The sequence below is a fragment of the Callorhinus ursinus genome, unplaced genomic scaffold (assembly GCF_003265705.2).
Source record: "Callorhinus ursinus isolate GAN/ISIS: 27379988/994484 unplaced genomic scaffold, GSC_fseal_2.0 scaffold17, whole genome shotgun sequence".
Classification (NCBI taxonomy): Eukaryota; Metazoa; Chordata; class Mammalia; order Carnivora; family Otariidae; genus Callorhinus; species Callorhinus ursinus.
Genome location: NW_027397079.1, coordinates 34,584,065 through 34,598,180, shown reverse-complemented (window position 1 = coordinate 34,598,180; position 14,116 = coordinate 34,584,065). Strand labels below are relative to the sequence as shown.

Below are 14,116 nucleotides of genomic sequence, written 5' to 3'. Positions count from 1 at the left end.
ACCTGGTGTTATGGGATGAATGGTGTCCCCCACAAATTCATACTTGGAAATCCTAACCGTTGGTACCTCAGAACATGACTATTTGGAGATAGGGTCTTTAGTGAGGTCACTAAAATGGGGTCATTTGGGGTGCCCCAATCCAATATGACTGGTATCCTTAGAAGAAGGGGAAATTCAATCACAGATGGACGCACAGGGACCATGTGGAGACACGGGGAGCCATGGCCAACAAATACACCCGGGCTCTTCTGCGGTCACCTGGCTCAGGGGTGGCTGCAGGCAGGAAGTTCCGAGGTCGGGTAGGGGCTGCGAAGCTCCCGGGCAGGCCCCAAGGGAGAAGGTTTTGGGTAACAGGAGGTCTAGTATGGCTTCTCAAATCCCTGCCACAAGAGCCTGGGCCACCCAATGCGTCAATGGATCTGGTATGAGTGAGGCAGACTCAGTGCCAGGAATCCTGGGCTCTATGGATGGCTGGTCCTTCCCGTTGTGGGATCTCACGCAGACTCCTTCACTTCTCTCGGTCTCAGTTTCCTCATCTGTGGCATGGAGAGGCGATGCCGACTTACCTCACAGGCTGTGGGGCAGATGACGTGAGAAAACGTGTAGTGCTTTGCCTGGGTTAGTGATGGTGATGGAGGTGATGGCACTTGCTCTCCCCTCTGGGGATGTTGCTGCCCATCCCTGGTGTTGCTCTTCGAGCAACCAAGTTTTTCCTGGAAATGGGGGAAATGTTGGCGGGATCTGGCAGAGAGCCCGTGGGGGGGGGGGGTGAGGCTCCTCCTGCGGGGCCATCTCTCCTCAGTGAGGGGAAAGCTCCAACCTTGGGGCATCTCAGGGGGACAGTAAAGCATTCGCGCATCTGTGTCCATTTCCCCGAGTCTTAATTTGTCTAAATTATAAATGCAATAATGCATTTTTGTGGAAAAATTAGAAAATGATCTTATTTTCTGCCATCTCTACCACTGTCAACACTGAATGTGTACATCCTTGCAGCTTCTTTGTGTGTTTGTTTCTTCACGAAAATCAAGTCCTATTGTGCATAATGTTTCCGAACTGATTTTGAAAATCACCAATGTGTCACAGACATCTTCTCGCATTGACCCAGATTCATCTCCACCACCATTTTTAGTTAGGACTCTTCTGGCAGGCAGTTTGAAGGACCCCTACATGTGTGGGAGGGTTTGTTCTCAGGCCTGCGGACCCCTGTGTCTCCGTGGAGGCAGGTGAGGTTTGGAGCACATGGAACTGGAGTCCCTAGGGCAGGGGTCCAGCTGCAGCCCTGCCCCTCACAAGCTGTCAACCAGGAAGGAAAGGGCCCCGGGCCAATTGCTTCCCATTTCCGGGGCCTCCATAAAGGATTAATGGCATGGTGTAAGTGAAAGAGCTTTGAAAACCGGCAACGATTATTAATACAAACTCACAGATGAACAAAGGATATCTTGTTGCCTTTGCAGGAGAAAATCCAATGTCTTGAGAGTCATAAAACACCATGAATGAGTGAGGCTGGCCCGTGGGAGGGGAGCGAGCTTGAGAAAGAGAAGTCATATTTTAGTTTTGAGAAATAATTTGGACTTTGAGAACTGACTTCTTGGTCAATGAAGAGGTGGGGAAGCTTGATTTGGAAGTAGAGAAAAAAAAAAATGATCCATTTCAAGAAAGCCAGAAGCAAGGGTTCCCAACAAACACTTAATAGTGATGATGATGATGGTGATGATGATGAAGAGGACTGATTCGCAGAGCATATACTGTGTGTCAGACACTGCTAGGATCCTCTGAACATCCCTAGGAAGTAAATACTATCACTATTCCCGGTTTATAGAAGAGGACGCTGAGGCACAGAAAAATTAAGTAACTTGCCTCAGGTCACACAGCCGGTGAGTGGGGGAGCCAGCATCTGAGCCCCGGGCCATGTGTTTCCCTAGACCTGACACACCTGGGACCAGGTAGGCTGGGCTGCGGAACGAGAACACTCCAGCCAGATGGGATGGAAGACACGAATGTTGAATTGATTTGTCATTGTCTACTTGGAGACATCTTGCCGTGAGTAGCTTCATGTATCTTCGAGGAGACCAGCTGGAAGGCATTTTGGTCTGTGACAGCTTGGGAAGCAGAGGGTCAGGAAGTAAGGGAGGTGCCTGTCTTCATTATTTCTCTGGGGCCCCAGGGAGGTGACCAGGGGGAGGGAGTGGTCCACCGGGCTGCTGAGCCATGACATTCTTGACCATCAGCCTCCACCATGAGGAACTAAGGTTGGTGAGAACTTCCCTGTGGTTTAAGATGGGTTCTGGTGAAGGTTGGGGCCCTGCTGTGGGTGTGCCTTTGGTTGGTGTCTCTAGGGTCACCAAAAGTGACAGACTTGCCTTTCTCTTTCTCTCCTGCCTTCGCTGTCTCCCTCTCAAGCACGACCCGGTGGGACAGCCACAGGAGGTGTGAGTAGAAGGGATGAAGAATCACCTCTCCGTGGGGGTGAAGGAGGGCCCGCAGGAGTTTCCCTGAGGCCCTGGAGAAGTTTGGAGAAAATTCTGCATTCCTTCCCTTGCAGTATCAACAGAGAAGGGGGCGGCTGTTGTCAGGGGGAGGGCCATTCTGTTGCTGCTGCCGAAGCCACTGAGAGGCTGACAAGCCAAGGGCGCGCTCCTGCTGATGGCAGCCAGGCTGGGCCAGAGTATATGTGCCTTTCAGAATCAGCTGGGCCTGCTAGGCAAAAGCAGGAGCCCGGAGCCCTCCCCGCGGCCTTTGAGCACCCTTAGTGTGCTCCTGTCATGGGACTGACGTCCCCAGGGGGTCACTGTGCCTAGAAGGCCATGCTGCAGGGAAAGCAGCAGCAGGATAGAAGGTGCTGGAAGCGGGAGCAGGGCGGTCCCGGCGTTGAGAAACCAGCAGAGTGCCTGAGTGGTTGTGAGGAGTGAACCTGAAGATTTCGTCAGCAATGGGCCATGTGATGTGTCGGCTGCTGGTGACCAAGGTCTCCACCACACACCGCAGTGCCTGCACTCCGAGGGCTCCAGAGCTGTGCCAGAGTGGGCAGGGAAGCGGACAGACGATCATCGTGAGCACCCAGGGATTGCTGGAGACCCCCGAGGGTGCTGGGTGCACACGGAGGACATCAGGTGGGCTCTGCATGGAAGAATCCTCACGGACAGGGAATCCCTGTGCACAGAGCTCTGCCCCTTCCCACTGGGATCCCTTTTCAGGGAATTGTCCCTTCTTGGTATGTTGTATGACCTATTTTTTTTTTTTTAAACCAACAGTGTATCACAAACACCTGTCTGCATTGATCCAAATTCATCTCATCACCATTTTTAGTTGACTCCATTCTGATGGGTGGTTCTCAAGACCCCTAAATGTGTGATAAGGGAAGGGTTCACTGGGGAATGATTTCTTGTCTCTCTGTGTGCACGTGTGCGTGTGTGCGCACACGCACACACACACAAACACAAACACACACACACTTCTAAAACTTACGTACTTTATGGCTCCGTGTATATTGTTTAAAAGGATTTGGTTTGGAAATTTTCAAACATACACAGAGTTAGATAGAAAAGCAGAGTGGATCCTTCCCTAGTACTTATCTCCCAGCATCTGCAATTATCAACATTTTGCCAATTTCGTTTCCTCCTTCTCCCTGGGGTATTAAAAAAACCAGTCACAATTCCCTGCTTTTCATCAGTGCTTTAGAAAAGCATCACCTCACCCCATCCTTACAGCAGTCCTGTTATTACACATCCTTACAGCAGAGTGGTTATTGTTCATTTTACAAAGAGAAAACCAAGGCTCAGAGAAGTTAAGAAAGTTTTCCAAGGTCACACAGCTAGTGAATAGCAGAGCCAGACAACCCAGGCCTTCTGATGCCTAATCCGGTTCCCTCTTACTGTATCATTCCAGCTGCACTTTAGGAGGCAGGCGGGGCAAGGGTGGGTAGCTCGGTGGGGGGCGGGGGTGGGGGGGCGGGGGGGGTGGGGGGGTGGTGTCCCTGGGACTCTTAGCTTACAATGTTGCCTGGTCTAAGGCCTTCCTTTTAACCTTGTTGCTTGTCCCACCCTGCTGGTTTGAGGGGCTCGGGCCGGAGCAGGGCAAATTAAGCTGTCTCAGGTTTTTCATCGGTGGCTTCCTTGGATCGTGGCTGCAGGATGTTTATAAAACTCTGAATCAATTTGAGGCGCAGAGATTTTCAATCAGGGAGGCAGATTGCGCTGATAGGGTCAAAAGGCCTGTCGCCAGCGAGGATCATAGCATCTGACATATTAATTTGAGCTGTCAGAACCAATATGTGTAACAGAGGCGTGGAGGCCCAGGTCCTGTTTCTGAAAAGGAGTGGGAAAAGACAAAAAAGGGGGAGAGGTACCCCCCTATGTCAAGCTAGCATTTCACAGGTTCCCGTAGAATCAGCACCGCCAGCGTGTGACCAGCGGCCCTCCATTCCTGGGGCGGGGGCGGGGCGGAAGGGGCGGGGAGCCTGGAGCTTGCTCCGCGAGGCGCTGGGGGCATCCCAGCGACCAGGGCCCGGCCGCCCTGTGAGTAAACTTTACACCGACACCCACTCTCTGTCTCTTTCCTTGCCCCCCACACCGTTGGAGTTCCAAAGCTGCCTTGCCTCTCTGAGCCTCGGCAGGAGGTCCGTTTGTTATCGAGAACCCTTTGATATCTAGCATGTGAGCTGTCTACGGCTGGAGTCGGGCTTTTGGCAGGAAATCACCGTGAATCCCGCCTCTCCTGAGGGTCACCCACAACACAGCTCCCGCCTAGGACCCCTCCCACGGCTCTCCAGTTCCCCTTGTCCCTCTCAACCCTCTCACGCCTGACCCTCCATTCCTTTCAAGAAGCTTTGGAGAACCCCACCATCCGCTCAAGACGCTACCACACCTTCCCTTCCTGAGATCTGGAGGCTGATGCTCGTAAGTCAGACTGCCAGAGCACAGGGCGTGTCGGGTCTGCGAGGGTCATGGGCACCGGGGGCCACATCATGTTCCCGGGGGCTCCATCCTGTCGGGTTCCACGTGCAAAGCAGGATGGACCCAGAAAGGCCCAGTAGCGTCCCTGCTTCTTACACCAAAGTCATTGTGAAAATATGGGAACATATAACATGGTTAGCCAGACAGAGAAGCTCCATTCCTGGGAGACCCTGGGGGCCGCTGGGCCATGACTGGGGTGACTGGGGTGGTGATCTCCCTCATGGTACAGAAAGAGTTATTTCTCACCCAGCAGAAAGAGTTCATACTTATATAATTGGGCACAGCAGAAATGCAGCAATCTTGAGTAGTGGGCAATATCTTTGTAATAACACATGAGCACACGTGTGCAGAAGTCGGGGTCACTTGCAAGCTGCCGAGGCCTGCGGGGAAGAGGTGAGAGGGGGGTTCAGAGTTCTTTCTGTGCCGTTCCAAGGCTCACGCTGCCTGGGGCCAGTCCCTGTACTGCGGTGCCCTTCGGGGACGGAAGAAGAAGGGGGTTTCCTGGGTGGGGGGGAGGGAGGGCTCTCTCTGGGACCCAGGAGCAGACCCCATGGCTCCTTCACGGCCTGACCTCGCCTCTCACACTTGGCTTGTTGGATGGTCGCGTCTTCCCTCCAGCCACTCTCAGGGCCCCCCCAAACCAGTTGAGAACCCGGTTTTAACTACTCCAGGTTTTTCTTTCTCACAGAATTTCGTGCTGTGCAAACGATACAGAGCTTTGAGAGGAAAAAGCTAAAAAGTCTTGCTTGAGTTGTGTGTAAGAAGTACGGAAGGCCTTGCTTGGAGGGGAGCTGGTAGTTTGAAGGGGAAGAAAGTGGGGGGCCGGGGTTATCAGCCCCCGGCTTCCCCCGTCTGCTCCCCAAGGCCGGGTCTGTCTGCTTGTCTGGAAGGTCTGCACAGGGATGTGGCAACTGGTCTGTCTTCTCATCTGACCAGCTTCTTGGGTCCCTTACAAAGGATGACTTTTTAGTCACTTCCTCTCTCTGGGTGGAAAAGATGCTGAGATTCACATGAAGAAGAGCATTTCTTTTCTGGATCAGGATTTCCATCCACCTGAAAGGTCCAAGTCAAAGCAAATGGTGGAGAGAGAGGCGGGAGTCGGGGGAGAGGGAGAGGCAGGAGGGTTTGGGTTGTAGCTCACGGACACGGGGTTTCTTGTCAAGATGATGGAAATGTTCTAAAATAGACTGTGGGATGATGGAGACATATATCTGCACATATACTAAAACCATATTTATACTTTAAAGGGATGAAAAGTATGGTATATGAGTTGTATCACGATAAAGCTGTTAAAACGAAGAAGAAAAGAATGCTCTTCACACCAGGGCCTGGCCTGGGAGGGGCATGGTGGGGTCCCAGCAGTGGGGGCACCTGTAGAACCCACAGGGTAGCAAAGAGGCTGGAAAGGCGTTCTGTCGCTAAAGCCAGCCGCGCTCACATCCGGGGCCTGCGGCGAAGTTCGACGACTATGGCAATCTGGTTCGCGGGATATTGCTGCTGGGAGGGCTGCTGGGGTCCGTGTAGTTAGACTCAACTCTGAGACCGGAGCCCTGGCTTCTGATGCTCATTCTCATGTCCTTGCCTCCTCCTCTCCTTGAAGAAGAGCTGAGACATGGGCTGGACATGGTCTGTTACCCTTCAGTCCTTACAGAGTATACATAGCTCTGTGGATCTATGGATACATTTGTAAATGCATAGAGAAAGATGGAGGAAAATGTACCACAATTTTTATAGTGGTTAACCCCCGAAAAGTTTACAAATAAAAAGCATCCAGAATCCCTGGGTTCCTCTGTTTCTGGTCTTTTCCTACGGGCTGCTAAGAACCTATTGGAGAGGGGCGCCTGGGTGGCTCATTCAGTTAAGTGTCTGACTCTTGATTTCAGCTCAGGTCATGATCTCAGGGTCGTGGGATTGAGCCCCACATCGGGCTCCATGCTCAGCGGGGAGTCTGTTTGAGATTCTCCCTCTCTCTTTCCCTCTGCCCCTCCCCTCCTCTCAAATAAAAAAATCTTTTATTTTTTTTAAAGCACCCATAGAAGATTTTGAGTTTCTCTTGTAGTCCTTGCTGTCTTTGTCCTTGAATGCTGGCATAGGCCATGTAGGGGAGCTTGGAAGTGTCTTTCCTTAAGGAGAGAGGGGATGTACCACCATCCCTCGCTTTGAGGTTTCCCGTGGACTTTCTGCAGTTATAGTACAAGTGGTTTGGCAGGGAAGGGTGCGTGCTCTCGAGTCCAATTACTTAGGCTCCTATCTTTGCTTAGTCACTTCCTAGGTGTGGGATCTCGGACAAGTTACTTAACCTCCTTGTGCCACAGTGTACTCATCTCTGACAGGGGCAGAGTCATAGTCCCGACCTCATAGGGTTTTAGAGGGTTAAATGAGTTGATGCAAGTAAGATGCTGGGCTTACAAAGTCCTCACCCCCTGCTAGTTATTCTTGTGCAGGGGAGCTGTGAGAATCACCGGCTCTGGATAGTTTTGCAATTACGAGAATGTAGGGGAGGATCTCTTCCCCAGGTGCTGGGAGGCTTATAGCCAAGCCCAGGCTCCGCCTCCTTGACACACATTTTTTTCCCTTGTCCAATTTACCTTGGCACAAAAGGATAATTCATTGGTATGTCCACATCCTGGTCATCAGCATAAATCTCCCCTCCTGGCACGTGTGGTGACAGCTCCTCTGGTCTCCTGCACTTTCTTCGCCGAGTTCCCCATTAGTGTTGTTTGCACGAAGAAAGGCCTGGTGTTCCTGCCTTCGCCCGAAGCCATTTTTCTTTGGAGAAGAGCAGGTAAGGCGAGCGGTGGGGGCCTGAAGAAGAGGGAAGGTGGGAGAAAGACCATCCGGGCTGAACGTGACCTTGGAATCCCAGGTTGGGGGCTTTAACAGCTGCCTGGTCTAGAAATGCACAGGCTGGCCACCGGTCCCACCCTTCCCAGCACTGCCCTGCCTGTCAGGGGAAGGCAGGTGGAACTGTACCTGGTCCCGGCCCTGGAGGCAGGTAGGGTGGGGGAGGAGGGGAATGGTTATTTTCGAGGCTCGTTCTTGGTTTGATTTTCTTCTCACATCCCACATTTTCTTCCTCTTTCACCAAAAAGTGCACACCCCTTGGAGATTGCCAACTGTTCTGGGCCCTCATAATGCATCAGATGACCTCCCATACATAACTGTCTCCTTTGGGTCCTGCTGAAGCCCACAGTCTCAGTTGGGATCCCCAGGAGTGAGGACAACCATTCTGTTTCTTTCACAAACATTTGGACTTTGGGTCAGAAGCCACCATAAAAGGACAAAAAGAGAAAACAGTTCTTAAGGAAATGTTCTTCATTTGGGGACATTGCTCAAGGTGTATTGGGAATGTGAATGAACTTTTCTTTCACTCATTTCATTCGCTTATTTATTCATTCATTGCAAGAATATTTATTGATTCTTTTACATAGTGCTTTTCAAACTTTCTTTTTTTTTTAAAGCAGAACCCCTGCCTCTTCAATAAAATCTTCATGAAACCCAATATATATGGGTCAGAATTCAGAGAGATTTGGTACTTGCCCCGGGGCATCTGAGCTAGTTAATGGGGATGCTGGGTGGTATCCAGACATTCTCATTTCTAACCCTTAGGTCAAATATGGCCTGGTTATTTGGAGTATTTATGGAGAAGTACAGGCAGTCCCAGACTTACAAATGAGTTCTGTTCCAAAAGTTCATCTGAAAGTCAGCTGTCTGGAACTCGGAATGTATTTTCCTATAGAAACAGAGGTATGGGTGGTGGCTAGGTTCCCAGACCAGCCCACAAAAGCCTTTTTAATCCACAATGTGTTGGAATTCTGGAACTAACGGTTCTCTGTTAGCTTTGTGCCCCATCAGTGCTGCAGATTTTGTGTGCATGCCGCCGACGGGACAGTGAGACCTCACCTGCGGGCCACGCAGCTGTCTCTCAGTCCCATCCACGTGGGACACAGGACAGAGCTGGCAAAGGGGCAAAAGTGGCCTGTGCATATTTAGAATAGATGCAGCCAATGTCCTTGGTCCCAGTAGAATGTAAACTTCACGAAGGAAGTGATTTTTCTTTCTTTTGCTTCCTGCTGTGTCCCCAGCCCATGGTGGTCCATAGCAAGTGCTGGAGGCCTCACTGTGAAATGAATAAATGCACTAACTTTTCATAGATTTCTCAGAGAATAGACTCTCAGTCGCTCCCTTAGAATCTAGTTAGTGTTATCTCACACGCAATTCCTGCAAGCCTGGTTATTCAGTTTCCAGGCCTGCTCTATGTAGAAGCAGCGAAGCAAAGGTTGATCTAGAACAGTCACACCAGTCAGAGGTGACCACCATCACGGGAGGAGACAGAGGAACTATAAGAAGCTGACACGTGTGAACTCCAAAAGCAAACAGTCTGGGTCATTTAGCTCAAGGAACCCTGGGAATCATTATTATATAATAAACATTAATCAATGCTCTATAATTTATCACCCCTATTTAAGGAGGTAGGAAAGTATGTGTGGACACTGCATAAAGCTTAACAGAAAAATTACGTTTCTTAAAGAAGCAGACTCCCCTGTTACCCGGAAAACCATTCTAGATCACAGAGTGAGGACACTTCCAGTTCTGAGTACTTGCGTGTTCTAGTTTGTAAGACTAGAAAACGCTGGATATTATGCTTTAGTTACTATAGTGGCTATTTGGGGCCCTGTGGTACTCCCGGTCTTTTGTTATTGCAAATATAAGTGCATTTTAGGGGACGAGGACATTTTGCCCATAGCACACCACACGTGGCCCAGCGTGGCCTTCTGGGAGACAGGGGAGAAGATGAGGCAGCGGAGGTTATCTCTGCAAGAGTGGACATCTTTGGGGGAACTTGGCTTGAAGACAGAGCATGGGCTTCAGAGTAAGATGGACCTGCCCTCAAATGTAGGCTCTTCTGCTTACCAGCTGCATTACCTTGGACAGGTCCTTAACTACCCTGAGCCCTAGTGTTCTCCGCCTCTGAAAGGTAAGGCCTTCTTTACAGAGTTTGGAGGTTTGACTGAACTAGTGTATTTAAGGCACCTGGTGTGCTGGTGTTATAGAAAAGATATTCCACAAATATAATTCCTTCTCTATTGCCAGGGGATGCCCTCCCCTCCTGTTGTTGGGTGTGAGTGTAGAATAGCATTTGTGTGTGTGTGTGTGAATGTGTGTGTGTGTCTGCAAGGGTGACTTTCTCACTGAACAACTCTTCTCTCCAGCAGTTCTGCTCATTTCCTGCCCTGCCCCACGTCCAGTGGGCAGTTGGGCAAATGGGCCAATAGTCTAAGAACGCTTTGCGAAGTTTTGGTAAATACTTGGCCACTCTGCTTTAAGTTGTGATTTGAGGTTGAGAACCAGTAATATGGCATCATTTCCAAGAACAGATCTTCCAACCAAAGATGAAAGAGAAACGTACCCTCTGTTCCCCCCCCCCGACCCTGCCCCTTCTTTCCTGTGACTGTCATATCCACGAGGGTGATGGCTGCAGGAGTGAAGACAGTCAGTGACCAGACCTCTCCTTGTCCAACTGTCACACACTGAGGCATGGGGGTGCAGGTCAAATTTTTATAGAGAGGTTTCAGAGATGCCCATAATTGTGCCAGTTTGGGGGCTCTGGTGAAATGTCATCGTCAAGTGGTCAGATGGCCCTTGTGGACAAAGGCACGGATTCCCCAGCTGCTGGAGGCATTGCTACTGATGGTGCTTCTGTGTGTCCCCGTGCAGGCACTGCCCTGAAATGGAGTGGCCCCCCTGAGGTCGTGTCCCCTCTCCACAGGCGGCCCACGTCCAGGGACTGGGCAAGGTGGTATATAAAGATCTGGTCCTCTTGCCTCAACGTGGGACATCTCTGATGGCCATCTCTGCTCCTGAGCTCTTGGGGGGTTGGGCTAAGGCCCAGTGCAGCTGCATTGCTGCTGAAGGAACATCAAGTTCTGCCTCATCTTCCTTCCTCACACCCTCCCAGGGACACTTCTTTTTTTTATTATTTTTTTTTCCAAGGACACTTCTTAGTAAATCACCTGCAGGCAAATCTCCACCTCAAAGTCTGTTTCCGCATACAACACTTGGTATGGGAAGGGCTGCAAGGAAGCACACATTAAAATAGGAACTGGAAGCTGGATCACCGGCCAGCCAGCTGGTAAGCAGGACCCCCTCTCTGGTGGGGGATGCGCTAATTGACCCTGGTGCGTGGCCACAGTTCAGTTGTTAAACCTCTCCCCGGCTGTGAGATGAGATGGGATATTGATGGAAGGAAATGTTCTCAGGTGTAGTATCTCAGGTGTTAGAGAGGTTTGCTATGGAAGCACTATTTTCTTGTTCAGGATCTCACCACAGGATGAGGACCCTGGAGGACGGTGCTAGCATGCTGCCTGGGGGACTCCTGGAAGCTTGGAGAAAGTGAAGACCTTATACGCAGCAAAGTAGAAGTTCCAGAACTGCTATGGTAGACAGTGGACAAATGGATGGAAAGGCTAAAGAAGTGAGCATGCTGGAGCAGATTGACTGTGTAAGGCTAGAAAACCCACCACTGACTGTTCTCTAAGAAGGCCAAGGGACCCCCTCCCCCAACCCAACCCTCCTTGATGAAAATGACAAGGACTATATCCTCATCAGCAGCATTGTTGAGAAACTCAGCGGGGGCTGTCCTCTGTAGGCTAGGGCTGACCATGGGAGATCCTCTTACAGAATCTCACTCCCTGAGAGCAGTAGGGATGGTAGGATCCCCAAATAAGACAGGCCACCTGGCATCACTTAATCATTAGAAGCAAGGTAGGCACAATTATTATGAGTAGTGAGGACAAAGTAGTAGCCAGGGGGGCCTGGCCTGCAGAGAATGACGAACATAGTTAATAGAACATAGTCCTTAGGGGCACAAAAGATGGGCAGCTAATATGGGTATTCCTTGATCTATACAACCAAAAGAAATTATGGATGAATGCTCAGGAAGCTGAGGGCAGTTGCCCCCAATAAAAAGTTATTTCTTGCCTAGTTTCTAGACCTGAGTCAGTATTTAGACCAGGGACCCATCAACTGAAGGAGAGGCCAGGTCTCCAGAAGAAAGGGCCCTCTATTGCCATAGCAAATATATAATGGCAATCATTTCTTCAGTTTTTCCTCAAAGGTACATATGGCCATTTACCTGGGTAATCATTCACTGGGGAGAAGGGAATATTCAGACTTGTCAAGGACTTTTGGACACAGGATCTGTGTGAAAATTGACACCCAGGAAGCTGAAGCTTCAGTATAGTCCCTTTGGTTCACAGTGGGTTCACTGGGTCCTCAGAGTCACCCAGTGGGTATTTCCCTGAGCCATGAAGGTGTAATTGGAATAGACTCAGTCATTGGCAGAACCACAGCATTGGTTCCTTAGCATGTTTGGTAAGAGCTACTGGAATAGGAATGACCAGGTGGTCCCTGAATCTTCCCTCCCCTTCTGGCCAAACAGTAAATAAAAACCAATATTGCTTCCTGAAAGGAGGAAATGTCATAAATTAGTGTCATTCTTGAAGACATAAATATTGCCCGGGTGGTTATCTCCATCATGTCCTCATTTAACCCACCACTTTGGCCTCTACAAAACCCACGTGTGTCCTGGTGGATGACAGGGAACTCCTGAAAACCCAACCAAGTGGGAGTCCCAGTTGCAATTATTTTGCCAGAAGTGGCATTTGTGCTAGACAGATTAGAATGGCCTCAGGTATGGGGTATGTAGCCGTTGATGTGGCAAATGCATTTTTTTCCATACCTATCGGGGAAGCAGTTCACATTCACCTGAGATGGACAATAGTATACATTTACGTCTTAGCCCAGGGCTGCATGACCTCTTCTGCCCTCTGTCATAATAAAGTCTAAAGGAACCTGGACCATCTGGATATTAACACTATTTTAATAATCTTACCTGGGATTAACAAGAAGTGGCAAGTATATTGGAGGCATTAGTAAGATGCATAGACTATAGCCAGTGGGAGATAAATCCTGCAAATATTTAAGAGCCCACCATATCTGAAACACTTTTAGGGGTCCAGTGGTCTGGCACACGGCTGGGAGATTCTCTTCAAAGTAAAGGACAGATTATTACATCTCTCATTCTCTACTCCTGAGAAGTAAGCACAACACCTACTAAGCCTCTCTGGGTTCTGGAGGCAGTATGTTTCATACTTGGGGATATAGCTCCGATCCATTTACCTGATGACCTAGAAGGCATTCAGCTTTCGGTAGAGCCCAGACATGAGAAGACTCTGCAGAAGGTCCCAAGATGCAAGATCCCTGTTTTCTGGGCTGTATGACCTGGTGTCTTTATGATGTCAGAGGAATTTATGAAAGGAACCGTTGTCATTCTCTTAATAGGAGAGTCACAATACAGACCTCTAGGGTTCTAGAATAAGACCATGCCATCTCCACCATCGAAAAAATAGCTCTTGGCATGTTACTGGTGGAGACAGAGACTGGCCATCAGGAGCTGGGTTCTGTCTGGCCCACCAAGGCAAACACTGGAGAGGCCAACAGCAATCCAAAATGAGATGGGAGTGGGACATCTGTGGGTGGGCATGGGTAGTGCCAGAGGACATGAGCAAGCTGCCTGAGCAGGTGGCTCAGACTCTCATGTCTGCTGTTGTTTCATGGGTGACCTTCCCCCTGCTCACACTTGTGGCTGCAGGGGGCCAGCAGGTTCCCTTAGGACCAGTGACAGAGGAGGAAAGAGCTGAGCTCAGTTCATGGATGGGTTAGCCTGGTAGGTGTGTGCGAGCCAAACCTGGATGGCACCTGAATTACAGTGCCATCCAGGAGGAGGCCTGAAAGACAGCAGCCAAGAGCAGTGCTCCCAGTGGGCGGGCCACCAGGTGACTCACTCTGTGTGGAAAGAGGAGCGGCCTGAAGTAAGAATATGGACGACTCTTGGGGAATGGCGAATGGCTTGGCTGCTTGGTCATGCACCTGGCAGGAGAAATACTGGAAATGAGGGACAAGGAGCTCTGGGGAAGAGATGTGTGGGCGGGCCCAATGGAAGCAGGCGTGAAGGGTGATCTTTGTATCACATATTAAAGCCCATTAGGGAGTGCCCGTCATGGAAGAAGCACTTAATGCGGTTGACAGAATCACTCGGCCAGTTGGTCCTTTCTTATCAGCTCCCTCTCTTGACCTCATTTTCCATGCCAGCCCCATGGGGG

General features: G+C 50.2%; 1 long non-coding RNA gene across 1 annotated transcript; it reads right to left on the bottom strand.

Moving 5' to 3' along the window:
• Positions 1-5,206: 5,206 nt before the first annotated feature.
• LOC112834479 (uncharacterized) lies at positions 5,207-13,249 on the bottom strand. Its single transcript, XR_003210916.2, has 3 exons — positions 13,134-13,249; positions 7,541-7,757; positions 5,207-5,332 (listed from the first exon to the last, which is right to left on the bottom strand). It is a non-coding gene; the product is annotated as an uncharacterized lncRNA (long non-coding RNA).
• Positions 13,250-14,116: the final 867 nt, after the last annotated feature.